The sequence below is a fragment of the Macrobrachium nipponense genome, chromosome 33 (assembly GCF_015104395.2).
Source record: "Macrobrachium nipponense isolate FS-2020 chromosome 33, ASM1510439v2, whole genome shotgun sequence".
Lineage (NCBI taxonomy): Eukaryota > Metazoa > Arthropoda > Malacostraca > Decapoda > Palaemonidae > Macrobrachium > Macrobrachium nipponense.
In genome coordinates, this window is record NC_087219.1 from 46,846,691 (window position 1) to 46,863,686 (window position 16,996).

At 43.3% G+C, this 16,996-nt stretch overlaps 1 long non-coding RNA gene across 3 annotated transcripts in view; it reads right to left on the reverse strand.

Moving 5' to 3' along the window:
* The window catches only part of LOC135203146 (uncharacterized), a 449,843-nt gene that overhangs the window by 378,100 nt on the left and 54,747 nt on the right, over nt 1-16,996 (reverse strand). For all 3 annotated transcript variants that reach the window (XR_010311870.1, XR_010311872.1, XR_010311871.1), the window contains exon 2: nt 5,910-6,087. This is a non-coding gene — a long non-coding RNA (uncharacterized LOC135203146). The remainder of the gene's footprint in view (nt 1-5,909; nt 6,088-16,996) is intronic.

A 16,996-nucleotide genomic window follows, 5' to 3' on the forward strand; every position in this document is an offset into this window, starting at 1 on the left:
TCTAACTTCTGTTTACTGTGGAGGAAAACTCCTGATTCTAACACGCTCTAAAATGCGTACATGAATCCTACTTCTTCCGTAATCAGTCACACATTACACTAATTACATTGATCTTTATGCAAAGAAAACATGTAAACGTCATATATACTAAGCGAGTGTCTACCGAAAGTTCCGGTAGCCTCACCTTACCCCATGCAGACAACAAAGTCTGAAACTAGGCTAACTAGCTTCAGACATCATATGCAATGAAAAAATTTAACTTATGATAGCGTATGCCTAGCCACAAATCCAAGTCAATAATCGAAAGAATAATTAAGATACTTAAGCGGCTAATGAAGTTTCAAAATCCTAGGCGGAGGTCTGTAAACAGTTGTTTACCGACCAGCGACAGAAAAAATATGAATAGAAAATGGGAATGGTTCCTGATATCCGCCTCCCAGCGGCAGGAATGGGTACTACCACCTGGCCGCCCACTACGTGTGCCGCGAATTTTGAAATTCTGTCGGACTTCAGAGAATACAGCTATATATATATATCTGTCAGGTAAGTTTCATGAACAAAACCTTATTTTATTATAAAAATATCACTTTTGTATGTGGAACTCGCCCAGTAATTACATAGCTGATTCCACATTTAAAAGAGGTGGGAATCATGGCCAAACTCTCAATACATTACTGTGTAAAGTACAATGAAATTGAAATAAAAGTTTGCCAGCATACAATAACATGCTTGTTGTTTCCTTACCTGGCAAGTGAGCTCTATAGATAATTGCTGCCTCTGGTCGGTGCTCCACTTGACCCGTAGAGGATGTGGCTATCCAGCCCAGAGTCGCCTCTACATGACTGGGGACTTTGGAGCAAGGAAGTACAACCGTGGCTCGCAAACCTACAAAAGATGCCCTTGCCCTGGACAAAGACCAGAATTTAAAAAAAAAACTGCACTACACCATAATCATAAAAGACTGTCACAATCCAACCACTAAAACGGAAGGAACTGGTGGGCAATCTAGCCACAAATATGCATCCTGGCTTCCCAACAAACACAATACCTTATCCAAGGTGAAACTGAGCAAAGGGAAGTCAGATTCCCTATTCCCACTCTCCCAACACTATGCCACCAACAGATATAGGTCCTAATGTATTGCAGTTCTTATAGATAGTTTCCACATCCTTTAGATAGTGAGAAGCTAATATTGACCTACACTTCCAGAACGTAGATTGAACAACTTTAGTAAATGAAATGTTATATCTGTATGCGAGAGAAGCTGTGACTGCTCTCACCTCATGAGCCTTGACCTTCATTGTGGCCAATTTGTTCTCTTGGATTTCTGCATGAGCTGCTAAGATCAAATTTCTTAGAAACAAAGAGAAAGCACTTTTGGAGCGTGGACGAGACGGATTCCTGACCGAGCACCAAAGGAGGTCCAAAGAGCCCCTAACCTTTTCTGTTCTTTGAAAGTAATATCTCAAGGCCCTAACTGGACATAACAATCTTTCCTCTTCCTAAGGTCCGAAAATATCCGCCAAATTGTTGATGGTGAATGTACGCACGGGTTAAATGGATTCTCATTCTTCACAGTGCATACAATATCAAAACAGATAAGACCTAAAATTAGCAACAAATTCTAAGTATATTTGTTGTAAAATATTTACGTAAATTTACTGACATCAAAGATGCAGTAACTTTTGGAATATACATGTTTTTCTAATAGTTCTTTGCACTTTTCTTTGCAAAATTACAATCATAACTGACATACTTGCATAAAAGATACAAATTAAAACCAACAGCAACCCCTAGGTATATTCATGAGCAAACAAAACATGTTGTCTTGAAGTCAGATCACAGCTAACTCATGAGCTGCCTACATCGCCGATCTAAGCCAGTCTAAAGGTTGCCATTAGTCAATTTATGGGCTATAGAAGTAATGGAACCTCTCTCCTGCCCGATTTCCCCAAATCGATAGTGCATAATATTGATACTCACTAGCATGAGTGAATCCGTCCATCACCCAAAGCTACTCATATTAGGGTATCTGTCCATTGAGGGTTAAAGCTTTAACATACACAAGCCACCTAATGAAATACAGCTCAAACGAAGGGTCCTTTCCCACAAAACCATACATTAACATTTCCTTACAGAAAGCAATTAACCTCTTCAAAAAGAAATTGTGACACTTAAACACTGGTTGTATATCAGACACCTGATTCATCAATCTACATAAGCGCATGCAATTGCCCTCCCACCACAGAAAAGGTAGGATAAGTCTTAGCAAGTGAACATATGTCAAGAGATACTGGGGCAAAGATTAACATTCTTGGTGGCAGAAGAGCAGCAGCTGATTGCACTGAACTAACTCTTGATAAAGTTCCACTGAGAGTTAAAAACTCCTCATAATCACCATCCACATAACCACTAGGCCCCCCCCCCCCCCCCCCCCCCCCCCCCCCCCCATCAAAAGTAAGATTGATTTAGTTGGAAACCTGTTGGTTCAACCAAATGCACTAAATACTGACTGGTAAAATCTTAGAATAATAAGAACGTCCCTAAAACACATGGGAATCGGAAAAAACTAACCAGTAACCAAACTATTTACAGATAGAATCTCCACAATTGGAAAAGGAGTCGAAATCCCTCAAACAATGTTGAGACCACTAATAGCAACCACCTGCCTACTAAAATGTAATTCAAAATGATAGTGCATGCAAGATTCTCTGTAGGAAGGCAACAGTCAGGCAGGGATCACATGCACAGGCGATAGGAGCGCAATCAGTAGATAGCAAGTAAAAAGCACACAAGACAGGTACACAGGCGTAGGAGCAAAACTAAACAAGCCATAGGCGAGCACACATGACACACACGCAACAGGAGAACAAGCCAGGGGTGTGCACGATAGGCATACAAGCTATAGATGCACATGAGATAGGCACATCAGCCATAGGCATCCATATAGTAGGCGCGCATGCAATAGGCATACAAGCCATAGGCACAAATGCGCAAGAATGTGGCAAACTGCTCAAATTCGCACTAAACGCCTGCTACTGGTGTATAAAAACTGTGAGGTGCATTATTTCCCCCGGCCAAAAAATCCATAATACACCGGAAGGCCAAAGAGTCTAAGCTTCTCACTAGAACCTGATACTTATACTAGCCTTAAACTGCCTAGACAAGGCAGCTTAAACTCTCTTAAATATTACCAGAAAGAGACAAAGCATCACTGCTACCCTGTCAATCCTAAATGGTAAAATAAAAGAGGGGAAAAAACGTTGGGAGACTTCTCTTATTTTTACACAAGCAATATTATCAGAGAATGAATTCTGGTGCTAGAACTTGCACCAGCTGGACCCGGTGACCTACCAGCCCGAAAAAAGGGAGACAACAGGCACAGATCCACACCACTTTTTGACATGTCCCAGTTCCCTGTCACTCTAAGCCATGAGGGAATGAGACAGGAGACGTGCCAAGGACAAGGCAAGAAAGAGGAAGCATTGACCCTTCCTCCAACATCGGAAACAAGCCAAACCTACCAAAACTCTTGGGAGGGTAAGAGAAGAAAAAAAAAACACTAATGACAATAATAATACAAAATCCCTCCATCCTATCAAATCTTATGCCCTGGATCAATGGGAAGCTCATTTGGAGTATGTAACAGATCGAAGAGAATCAGCAGAGGACCTAATCAATTACTGAATGGGGAAGGGAACTTAGGCCTTATTGGTATTATCCTATACGTATGGTTGTTGCTACAAACTAACAAGCTCTTTCTGTTTGCGATCAATTACTGCATTCCGTTCAACTGCGATTCATATAGTTATCCAATCATAACCCTTCCCTCAGCAAAGACATATCATGAGGGTCAATAAAACGGTAATAATGGCTATTTAGGCAACTCATACCTTAGAGGACCTTCCTGAATGTATATTCAACAAATAAAAGAACAAACCAACAGAAAACTGAGTGCATCTGCTGAACTACTGAAATCAGCGACAGAAGTAGACTGACCTGCTATGAGTGCTTGTACCTATTGGTCATCTGGTGGGGGGGTAATGGAAGTAGTAGATGGATAAAGACGGATATTCGTAGAAAAGTGTTCATAGAAAACCGGGTGTTCTAATTTTTTTGCTTCAATCTGTTGAAGTAATGCTAGTGCACAAGTAAAAGCTATAAGGAGAGGTAAGGTTAATCTAAAAAATAACTTAAAATTTCCCATACTTTTTCATACTGAATGGCCAAGGAGCACTGGCAAAAATGTGTACAGTTTTCAAGATAATCTGCATTTATCTTGCATATCTAAACTACTGTATATACGTCTTCTATATCTGAATTGTATACGTCTTCTATGTGGATACCTCTGGTGATATGTAGTTGGTTAAGTCACTGCAACTTGATAACAGGGTAATAGGCACATTTTCACAGTATCAGTACTCTTTCTGCAGTGAGACAACTGATGGGAGGTTGAAAGTATAGTTCACATATCTATGAAAAAACAAATCTTAAAAATTTGCCAACTGTCCCTATGAGGATACACATCTTCATAGTATCTTATATGGAGATTTCCATCTGAAAATGTTAGCTTCGTGGTCAAACTTCTGTCCATCCAAGCATGTGTGAGGTCTATGAGGACAGAGGCCCTTGCAAGTGCAAAGCTTATGCCACTAAAGGAAAACGTAACCTACAATTCCCTTGTACAAAAGATCAGGTCAGAAGGCAGCACACTGCAAAATCCGATTAGGTGATGCTTTCCTACCTCCTGCCTGGCTCTCATTAAAATGAAGACAGAAGGAATCACCTACCAACTAATGAAAGAAATAAAAATCTGTTGAGTAGCTCACAAGCATCTTGCCCAGCCAGCAAGAATACAGCATGTGGCTGCTGAAAGAAGATAAAAAGTGGGAAAGAGTACCAGTCATTTTTTAATTGCTACCATAAACATTGGGCGAGATGTTTTATCCAAATAGAGCTTGGTGGTTGAACATGTTGAGCAGCCACCACAGATCCTCAACAAGTACCATACTGTTCACATTAAAGATTTAATGTCAAACCCAATGGGATTTTGAAAACAACCAAGAACTTTACCACTTCAAAGCTAACTGTCAGTTATGTAGATACTTTGTTTCCACTATACAAAATCTAGAGTTGAAATTGCCAGTTCACTGAAAAAAAAATATACCATTCATTTTTTATAGAAATGTCAGTAATAATCTACTCCAGCACATCTACTTTAAACATGTCACAAAACTGGCAATTTGCATTTTTCATAGCTAAAAACCTTCGGTCTCAACAATAGGATAATTTTCTAACACCTAGCTGGATCTGGTTAAACAATCGGAGATTGAAAAGCAAGGAATCTGTGAGATCTGGCAACGCATGTGTAGTATATTGGGTGAAAACTGGTCAAAGCCCGTGTACCCACACTAATGCATTTAGTTTTTTCTTAACCAACTGGGTGAAAGACGCGGTTGCTTACTCTCCGCCATCCAGGTTGTTTGCCCGTTTTCACTCTTTTGCTTGTCTAGTTGTCTGTATGTGGGCTTGTGTTATTATGGCTTCCTCTGCATCATCTCGGCCTCGCCAACGTATGTGACCAGGGACTCAAGGTTTCCTGTGTTCTCGTTTCCTGGCTTCTTTGGCTACAGACCCACACTCCACATGCAGTATAGGTGTCATGCTAATGTTTGTACTATAATGAATCCCTGCCCAGAATGTTGTGCGAGGCCTAAATCGCAGTGGAAGTTATTTTTTAGTAAGAGGCAACAGGTTTACTTTGATGTCAACATCCAAATTCCTTAATAAGATGCCTAAAATTTTCCCTACTACTTATGGTTAAATGTTTATTGCAAATGTTGCAACTAGATAGCAATCACATTAAATTTATAGAAGTTTTAATTTAAACAAGTAAAATTTATACAAACCATTAACACTTATGCTCCTTTTCAAGTACATTATGCATCTAGCAGACATTAGAGATTACTGATTCTTCACTACTTCAAAAACTAAATCTTTTGGAATTCAGGAATGATGGCACCACAGTTTGGTTTCACATTGCTATAACTTGCACTTTGAACCCTTGCTAACCTAATTGTCCATAATCTGAAAAAGAAAAGTTATTAATTCCTGAATTTTTTATATCAGAATTAATACAGCGGAAGCCACAGTACAAGACATCAAATTATTAGCAATTTAAAGACTATATGTACGTAATTTCATGTTAAGATTTAACCATTGTGAATTTTGAGAGAGAGAGAGAGAGAGAGAGAGAGAGAGAGAGAGAGAGAGAGAGAGAGAGAGAGAGAGAGAGAGAGAGACTTCTACCAGTAAACTCTAGGAGGAAGTATACAGTACTAGGTAAACTTTAAAGGCATCTGAATATTAAACGAACCTATGGTACAAGTATACTAAATTTACTAGAATAATACAAATATGCACTAAAAATAAACCAAATATACACTAAAAATAACACAAACATACACTAAAAATAACCCAAGTTCAAAACTTAGATCCACTTAGAAATATTATCCATACCAGTTAACCCTTAAATGCCGAAGCGGTAAAAATCAAAACCTCTCTCGAATGCTGGGGCCGGTTAAAGTGAGCGCGGAAGCGGAAAAATTTTTTTTTTCAAAAAATCACAGCGCGCTTAGTTTTGAAGATTAAGAGTTCATTTTTGGCTCCTTTTTTTCTCATTGCCTGAAGTTTAGTATGCAACCATCAGAAATGATAAAAATTATCATTATCATATATAATGCGTTATATGATAGCGCAAAAACGAAATTTCATATATAATTTTATTCAAATCGCGCTGTGCGCAAAACGGTTATAGGTAAAAATGAAATTTTCATTATTAAAATGAAGTTTTATTGTATACTTACCGAACAATTATAGAGCCGTGATTTCCACGAGCGGCAGGATACTAAATTCAAATTTAGCGCGTCGGCGTCGCCAACACTGGTGGTGATGACGTCATCTCCCTCCACTCGCGGGAGAACCAGGTACAACTGCCCAGGTGAATCCAATTCTTTCTGCCCGTCCGTCCACCTAAGGGGAGGAGGGTGGGTATAATCATAATTGTTCGGTAAGTATACAATAAAACTTCATTTTAATAATGAAAATTTCATTTTTATTGTAGTGTCTTACCGAACAATTATAGAGCTGATTACACATTTATGGGAAGGTGGGATTCAGTGGACCACTAGTATTTTTAAATGGTTACATTTATTGCAATACCAGTAAACACTCAAGGTGTCTGTTGTACCTTACCTTGTAAGAGAGCTACAGCAGACTGTTACTGCCTCTGGTCGGTGCTCTTCTTACTATTGTAGAGGAATTGGAATTTGACCAAAGTTAGCCTCTACAGGAGTGGAATCCTTCCGTAGTTCAAGCGAGTCAAGGCTGACTGACGGAGGATAGTAACAACAAAGATTGCCCTTGCCCTGGGCTAAGACCAGAAATTCAATCATACAAAACATTTGTCACCAACACCAGATTTAAAAACATATATACCCAACCATTGTAAAATCTGACCTAACAAACTGGTGAGTATCCCAGGTACTCAGTACCCCCAGCTTCCCTTGAACTCGACAACCTATTCAAGGTGAAAAGTTAGCATAGAGGTGACGACCCCTGTGCCGTTTCTCCCAACACCATGCCAGAAACCGCCACCGGACCTAACGTTTTACAATTCTCGAAAACCGTTTCTATCTCTTTGAGATAATGACTCGCAAAAACCGAATTCGATCTCCAGAACGTGCTCTGAGGAATCGAAGCTAATGATAAATTCTTTCTGAATGCTAAAGAAGTTGCCACTGCTCTAACCTCATGAGCTTTAACTCTAGAACGGAAAGATTGTCGTTCTCGGACTGCGAGTGAGCTTCCCTGATAAGCTCTCTAATAAAGAACGATATAGCATTCTTAGAAAGAGGACGAGAGGGATTTTGAACCGAGGTCCAGAGCTTAGAAGATTGTCCTCTAATACCCTTAGTGGCAAACAGATACTGCTTAATAGCCCTGACTGGACATAAGAGCCTTTCTTCCTCCTCATGTCCAACCAAATCAGATAAGTTCCTTACCACAAAACTCCTCGGCCAAGGATTAGAAGGATTCTCATTTTTGGCTAGAAAGGTCAAAGATACCGAAAATACAGCATTGCCTTGAGAGAAACCGACTCTTTTGTCTATAGCGTGCAATTCGCTGACACGCTTAGCAGAAGCTAGTGCAATAAGAAAAAGTGCCTTCTTAGTCAAGTTCCTGAGTGAAGCCGACTTCAAAGGCTCAAACGGTGGCCCCATGAGGAACTTAAGCACCACATCTAAGTTCCAAGTCACTGTATCTTGCGGGAGCTTAGTGGTTTCGAAAGACCTAATGAGGTCCGACAGATCTGAATTGGAGGAAATATCCAAACCTCGATGTCGAAAAACCGAAGAGAGCATGGCTCTATATCCTCTGATCGTCGAAGGAGCCAGTTTCTTAGAGTTCCTAAGAAATAGAAGAAAATCTGCTATTTCTGTTAAAGAGGTCGCAGAAGTAGAGACTTTAGCACTTCTACACCACTCTCTGAAGATTCTCCACTTCCCTTGATAGAGTTTGTTAGAAGACTCTCTCCTACAACGAGCGATAGCTTCTGCAGCTCTTCTTGAAAATCCTTTCGCTCTGACAAGATTCCGGACAGTCTGAACCCTGTCAGAGCTAGAGCGGACAAGTTTTGGTGGAACCTCTTGAAGTGCGGTTGTTTGAGAAGCCACTTCTCTGGAGGAAGAAGTCTGGGGAAGTCTACTAACAACTGGAGAAGGTCCGGGAACCACTCTTTCCTGGGCCAAAAGGGAGCGATTAACGTTAGTGTTACATTGCTGTGCGACATGAACTTGTTCAGCACCTCTCTTATTAGACCGAACGGAGGGAATGCATAAGCTTCCAGACCCGACCAATCCAACAGCATTGCGTCCACCGACCAAGCTAGAGGATCTGGGACTGGAGAACAAAAGAGAGGAAGACGGTTGTTCCTTGATGTCGCGAACAGGTCTATTGACGGTCGTCCCCAAAGGCGCCAAAGTTTCTGACAAATCTTGTTGTCCAAAGTCCACTCCAGAGGTAACACTTGCTGTTGACGACTTAACTCGTCCGCCAGAACGTTCATCTTTCCCGGAACAAATCTCGGGACTAGCTGAACCTTCGCTTCGTTGACCACAGGAGGAGATCCTTGGCTACTTCGTACAGAGAGAAAGACTGAGTCCCCCCCTGTTTCCGCACGTACGAGAGAGCCGTGGAGTTGTCGGAATGCACTGCCACTACTCGACCTTCTACTAAACTCCGAAACTGTCTGAGCCCCAAGAAAATTGCTAACAGTTCCTTTACATTTATGTGGAACTTCTTCTCCTTCTCCGACCAAGCTCCTGAAGTCCGTTGATTTCCCAGTAGGGCTCCCCAACCTGTGTCCGATGCGTCGGAAAAGAACTGTAGGTTCGGGAGGATGGGTCGTAAATCTAACCCTTCTTCCAACCTTGCTCGAGAGAGCTACCACCTTAGGTCCTCTTTTATTTGATCTGTGACAGGAAAAGTAATCGAGTCTGGTTGTGTCTTCCTGCACCAAGAGGCTCTCAGGAAAAACTGCAGAGGTCTCATGTGCAGTCTTCCAACGTCACAAATTTCTCCACTGACGTCAATTTGCCCAGAGCCTCATCCATTTGGATTGGCAGAAACTACCTTTTTGTCCAAGAACTCCTGAACTGTCTCCAGACAGCCTTGAACCCTCTTCGGGGGACAGAAAAGCCCGAAAAACTTGAGCATTCAGAATCATCCCCAAATAAAGGATGCTCTGAGATGGAACCAACTGGGACTTCTGTTTGTTGACCAGAATTCCTAACTTTCTGGCAAGATCCAGAGTTGTTCCAAGGTCCTTCATGCACCGACTCTCTGATTCCGACCGGAGAAGCCAATCGTCCAGATAGAGGGAGATTCTTACTCCTAATATGTGCAGCCAGCTTCCTATCGGGGATAGAACCCTGGTGAAAACTTGAGGAGCGGTCGCTAGTCCGAAGCAAAGCGCCCGAAACTGAAACACCTTGCCTTCGAACATGAACCTCAGGTACTTCCGAGATTCGCGATGTATCGGAATGTGAAAATAAGCGTCTTGCATGTCCAGAGAGACCATCCAATCCCCCTGTCTGATGGACTCCAGAACCAACCGAGTGGTCTCCATATGAAATTTTGTTTTCTGGACATGCAAGTTCAGGGCGCTCACATCCAAAACCGGCCTCCAGCCCCCTGATGACTTGGGAACTACAAAAAGGCGATTGTAAAAGCCTGGAGGAAAATCCCCTTCTATCTGTTCTATCGCTTCTTTGAGAACAAGCGCTTCCACTTCTGCAGCTAGCGCCAGAAATTTGTCTGAGCCCGGAGAGTATGCCTGGAATGGAATTGGCACAGGTGAGAGCGAGGGAGGTGAAACGAGAGGAATACGATAGCCGAACTTGAGTACTTGCACTACCCAGGCTTCTGCTCCGCTCTGTTTTCCCATTCCTCCCAAAAACATAGCCAGCCTGGCTCCCACTGGTGCATGAAGAACCGAGCTTTCATTTGGAAGGTTTGTTAACCTTGGCCGAGGCCTTAGACTGAGGTCGCAAATTCGACTTCGGCCGAAAGAAGCGCTTGGGTTTTCTCCCTCGAAAAGGCACTTGGGCCAGAGGAGAAACCGAAGGAACAGTCTCCACAGGAGCTTTAGGTCTCTTAGTAGACTGTGCCAGTAAATCCGAAGTAGATTTCTTATCTAGCGCAGACGAAATTGACAACACTACATCGTCTGGAAAGAGGTTATCTTTCACAAACGGAGCAAACAAGAGAGCAGACTTCTGTTGGGAAGTAACCCTTTTAGAAGCAAAGGAGCACCAAAGTTGCCTTTTCTTAAGGGTACCAAAGGCGATGAGCGAAGCTAAATCATCACATCCATCCCTAATGGATTTGTCCGCACAGGACAGAACACCAATCCAATCCTCCGCTAACTCCTGAGAAAGAGAAGGACAATCTTCGATCTTGGCCGCTAAAGCGCCAATAGTCCAATCAAGGAAGCTAAAGACTTCCAAAAGTTTAAATTGATTCTTTACAACGTGGTCCAACTCAGGCGCTGTAAAGAAAACTTTCGCTGCGGCGAAAGCAGATCTTCTAGAGGAGTCGATTAAACTGGAGAAGTCTCCCTGGGAGGAGGCAGAAACTCCCAGAGAAGGAGCTTCCCCAGTTACATAAAACCTATACCTCTTGCGAAGCAACTTAGAGGGAGGGTAAGCAAAAAGAGCCTTCCCTAAGTCTCTTTTCATAGACATCCATTTTTCAGTCTCTTTCAACGAATGTCTAACCGCTTTAGATAGAACAAGTTTGGGAGGAGAGGGTCTGAAGTTTCCTCCTCATCAAAAAAGTCGAAGTTGGGGAGCGCGGAGCCGCTTTCTCAAAATAATCTGGATAAGATACCAGAAGAAATCTAAGGAGACGTGAATAACACGAGAGGTGATGAGAATCCTCCTCCTCTACTTCTTCTTCATTCTCCGATACCGCCGAAGAAGTAGACGGAACTACAACCGGATCTGAAGGTTTCGAACCACCCTTGGACTCATTCATCCAGTTGGTTAACATCTCTAACTGCTTGCGCAAAGGCGCCAGAGACGAATCAAAAACAGTTAACGTAGGCTTGGAAGAGCCTAAATGTTCAGCAGGAGGCGGAAAAAACTACTTGCGCCTCGCTCTGAGCCGCCGAAATTCGAGGCGAAACAGGCGCATCAGGCGTAACAGACGAAAAAGCGCTTAAAAAAACACCCTTAGAACTGCTAGCTACAGCGCTAAAACCACAATCTCTACTAGTAGATGGTGAGCCGAAAAAGGCACAGATTGAGGCGACGAACGAGCCGCTAACGGCCGCGGCGCAACCCTACTCTCAGGCTCCTTATACCGCTTGACTGGAGGAGGCGAAGAATCGGCGCCTGAACGCCTCTTTAAGGGACGCGAAACGGGCGAATCTCGCCAAGAGCGCCGCGCGACCGGAGACGAATCGCTTGAATCATTCGAAAGGCGTCTGACCGCAACACCTTTCCAACGCTTAACCGAGCCCTGTTGAGGCGCAACAGGCTCAACAAGAGAGGCGCCTGTCTGTGGGCAAATCCCGATCGACTCCCTTGGACTTCCGGTATGTCTTCTCCCCGGTGCGGGGGAGCTGGACAGTGACCTTTGTCTAGGAGACGTGTCAGGACAGACAGACGCACCCTCAACTACACTCTTACCTGAAGCCGCTTTCTCCAAAAACGTCTTAACTGAATTACCAAGTTGCAAAACCGTATTCGCTAGTACCGAAAATTTCTGATCTAACCTCGATTCCAGACTGGCAATGGTGTCGGAAGAAACTACACGGGAAGCCGGAGAAGTGGGATTAGTAGGAGGAATAGGAGGTGTAGTTAAAGGAGACATAACAATTTGAGGAGAAACAGAAGGAACGGAAGCATCGCAAGACGAAGCAGAGCTAAGTCTACTTTCCCTAAGCGCTGCTTTTCTAATTCTGTCTTTAGCTAATTTCTCCGAGTATGAACTAAAAAACTTCCATTGAGAATCAGTCCAATCACTACACTCGTTACATGTTCGATCTGCTGAACAAACCTGTCCCCTACACTTAACACATTTAGTGTGAGAATCATATTCTAACTTGGATAATCTAGTTTTACATCCTGAGATGCAAAACCTAACTCCCGACGGACTAGAATCCGACATGGCAACGCCTAAATAAAAAGCAAAATAACAATAACGCCAAAAAAGAGTACTTCACCAATTCCGAAGATCAATTACACAAGAAAAAAAAAGCGAAGCAAAGTCATCCAACCGCACCGACCACCGATGTTCACCGGACGCCGGCAGGAAAAGAATTGGATTCACCTGGGCAGTTGTACCTGGTTCTCCCGCGAGTGGAGGGAGATGACGTCATCACCACCAGTGTTGGCGACGCCGACGCGCTAAATTTGAATTTAGTATCCTGCCGCTCGTGGAAATCACGGCTCTATAATTGTTCGGTAAGACACTACAATAAAAAGTTACTTTTTTTTCGTTGTAATGTAAACTAAATTGCGATCTTTTTGGTATATAACACATTGTAAAACGATAAAAGCAACACAGAAAATATTATCACAAAATGATGCATGAATTCGTAACGTGCGGACGTAAAAAAATATATTTTTTTTTAAATTCACCATAAATCTATATATTGTTATACAGACTTCGAATTTGTTTCAAGATGAAGTTAAATGATGGAATATTACGATACTGTAAGAGTTTTAGCTTACAATTGCAGTTTTCGACCATTTCCGACGAGTTAAAAATAACCAAATGTCGAAATTTTTTTATAAAATGATATTGTTAAGATACAATAAAGTTTTGTACATACTTACCCGGCAGATATATACTTAGCTATAGACTCCGTCGTCCCCGACAGAAATTCGAATTTCGCGGCACACGCTGCAGGTAGGTCAGGTGATCTACCGCCCCTGCCGCTGGGTGGCAGGAATAGGAACGATTACCGTTCTAGAACCAGATTTTCTCTTCCACCTGTCTCCTGAGGGGAGGTTGGGTGGGCCATCAATCGTATATATCTGCCAGGTAAGTATGTACAAAACTTTATTGTATCTTAACAATATCATTTTTGTACATGGAACTTACCCAGCAGATATATACTTAGCTGATTGACACCCTTGGTGGTGGGAAAGAGACAACTATTTACTGAATAGACAGGTAAACACATACGTTTGTAGGTAATAAAATAAATAAAACCTTGGTTTCCTACTTGATCAGGCGGAAGACTCCATGGCTAATGCCTAGGAATCTGCTTCGCCTCAAGAGCCTCAGCGAGGATGTGACCTATGGCTAAGAGTTCTTGTGGGTCTGTCGATGGGGTCTTATCCATTTACTCGACAAAGCCTCTTACATGACAATATGCCTATGCCTAGTGGCATAATTAAGGAGCACAACACCGATCCCGATCACCTGATCCTAACACGAGGGTTAGTGCTTAAGTTGAAAAGAGTTATCTACAAACTCCTTTCAAACAACCAAAAGAAAAAACAGACGTTAAATAAAATTTAACTCACTAGTAAGGATCAGTATCTGCTCCTATCCCAGCAATGTCATCCGCAGGACATGTATCAACCAAGAGAGAAGGATCCCTCGAAGGTTATCTTGACATCCTTCGGATAATGGGAAGTCAACACAGAGTTGCATCTCCCGTATGTGACAGCTAATATGTCCTTATGACCTATTATTAGGGAAAGAACAAGAATTCGGAAAAGCTCGCACTTCATGCACTTTTAATTCTCAGCTGTTTGAAGGAATCATCAATGCACTTATCAAGTGCTTACGAGATCACAATGTCTCAAAGAAGGCCAGGGCGTTCTTTGATATAGATCTCTCTGGGTGAAGCCTGGAGCCTGGCTAGCGCTTCGTGCCATGGCAGGCGCCTAGCGCCTGTCTAGCGCCTCGCGCCTGGCTGGAGCCTCGCGCCTAGATGGCGCCTTGCGCCAGGCTGGCGCCTCGCGCCTGGCTGGTGCCTGATTGGCTCTTCCTTCCTGGCTAGCGCCTCGCGCCTGGCTGGAGCCTTGCGTCTGGCTGGTGCCTTGCGCCTGGAAGGCACCTGGAGCCTGGCAGAAGACTTCATGATTACTGTCTATGAGTCTGCATGCCTCAAGAGTTTCAGCGAGGTAGGGACCTATGACTGACAAACCCTTCTGGATCATGTCAATGGGGGTGGGGCTAGCCCGCTTACACGACAGAGCCTTCTCGGATCGTGCCAATGGGGGCTGACCCACTTACATGGAAGAGCCTTACCTTGTATCATATCAATGGGGACTAGCCCTTCTTACATGGCAGAAGCCTTACCATGTATCATATCAATGGGGACTAGCCCTCTTACATGACAGAGCTTTAGGTTTCTCTTTACTGGAAGGAGCCTTGCGTCTGGATGGATCCTCAATCCTGACTGGAGCCTAGCCTTGAAGGAGCCTGGCACCTGGATGGCGCCTGGCTGGCTTCTAGAGCCTGGCTGGCTCCTAGAGCCTGGCTGGCTCCTAGAGCCTGGCTGGCTCCTAGAGCCTGGCTGGCTCCTAGCCGGCCTGGCTGGACCTCTAGTAGCCTGGCTGGCTCTCCTAGAGCCTGGCTGGCGCCTCGCGCCTGGCTTGGCTCCTCCACACTTGCTGAGCTTCGAGCTTGGAAGAGTCTCTAGGCTGTCTGGCAATGTCCACATCGGACACTCTTATATCTGTCCGATTTGTTCGCCTCTGGCGCATTTGCGCCAGGTTGGAGGCCCGCTCCTTCTCAGTATCAGACCATGACCGAGTTCCTTGGAACTGTCCGCCTCTGGCGTGTTTTCGCCTGTATTGGCATTTGGCGCTTGGCTGGCGCTACATTGTCCGAGAGTCCTGAACAACACATAGTTTATCAGGAGACTGGAGAAGGGTGGAAGAAATTCTTCCCCTTTGAGCTTTTGGCCCCTGGCCAAGGGGAGGTGATTTTAGTCAGCTACACCCAGTAGACGACAGGATATCTAACATACGAGAGAGAAGAGTCTTCCTCCGAGGAGGATCCTTCGTGAACACTTCTTTTGCTAACGAGATCTCTTCTTACATGTTGATGAGGTTCCTCGTTGCAGAATCTTCCCTATCCTTGCCCGAAGGAAGGGAAGGAGTCTGGAAGTCGAAGGAGACTCTGAGCTGAAATTGGGCGGAACCCTGATTTCTAGCTCTTATTGTATCCTTCTGAATACCTTCTGGAAGCATTTTTGAGCCTCATCGCACCCCGAAGAACTCTGTAGGCAACGTTTAAACCATCTCTTCTTCTGTAGATGAAAATGTAAGTACCCTGCCTGGGCAACTAAACTTCTATCTGAAAGCGTTCCGATTTGCAGTCAGGAATAGAGGGATTTATTTCTTTTGCCAGACATACTATGCTGGCAAGAACCCATTGCCGAGTCTCCATTGAATCTGATGCGAGATTCAAATGCACAAAAAATTCCCTTGTCTCTTGGTCGTTTAGGGCTAAGAGAAACAAAGAATTCCTTCATAAACTTCCTCAAAGAAGTTTGATGAGGAGCAGTTCCATTTTGTCGGAACACGGAATCTGTGGCCACAAAAAAAAATCCCATTCGAAGTACATGATATCCTACTCTTGTGTATTGCGGTATCGTATAAGATCCCGAAGATCTTAATCCTCTGTTATCTCTAATTCCCTTTGTAGAGACAGAGTATGGCCTTTTACTGCGTTCTTTGATAGCAGATATATACATAGGTGATTCCTTCCCTCTGAAAGTGAAGAAAAAACCTCGCTATGTGGTTCACAGAGGTATCGGAAGAGGACAGTTTCCTCATTCCATCTAGCACGATCTGCAGCAATTCTGTCTTAGCCATGACTATTTTGTCATTTACCTTGAAAAAACCTCTCATTTATGTCCACTTCTGGTCAGTCTGCACGCGGACAGACCTGAGTGGGGAGAAGGTTTTAAGGTCGTATTTATAATAGATTCTGATAGAATATCCAGATACTCTTGGAAAAGCCTTACAAAACATGCTGTGAGAAGAACGTGACTTCTGTGAATCCAACCTCTCTAAGGCCAAAATAAGGCATACATCCTCTCTTCCTTTGACACCCCAATTATTTCTTAATCTGTTTAAGAAGATTTATAACCTAGGGGAAAAAAGGCTAAAGTTTTATTCCACCTTCTTTTAAATTTAAAGATGTCTTATATTGCTACCTCTCTTGGTTCGAGGAAAAAGAAGCAGTCTAAAGGAAGCCTGTTCGTCTTCTACCTTACAAAGAGATCTATGAAGACGACTTTCCGCAGGTTCTCACAACTCTTTTCAATAAATGTTAGACATACGTTAACATTATTTATCTTCGATCGAGAAGGTTCTCACGGACATGCAAAATCTTGCATCGAACCTCTTAAGGATCGTTACGTTCCGTGTCTGTTCCCAAATAGGTTCTCTTTTGTTAA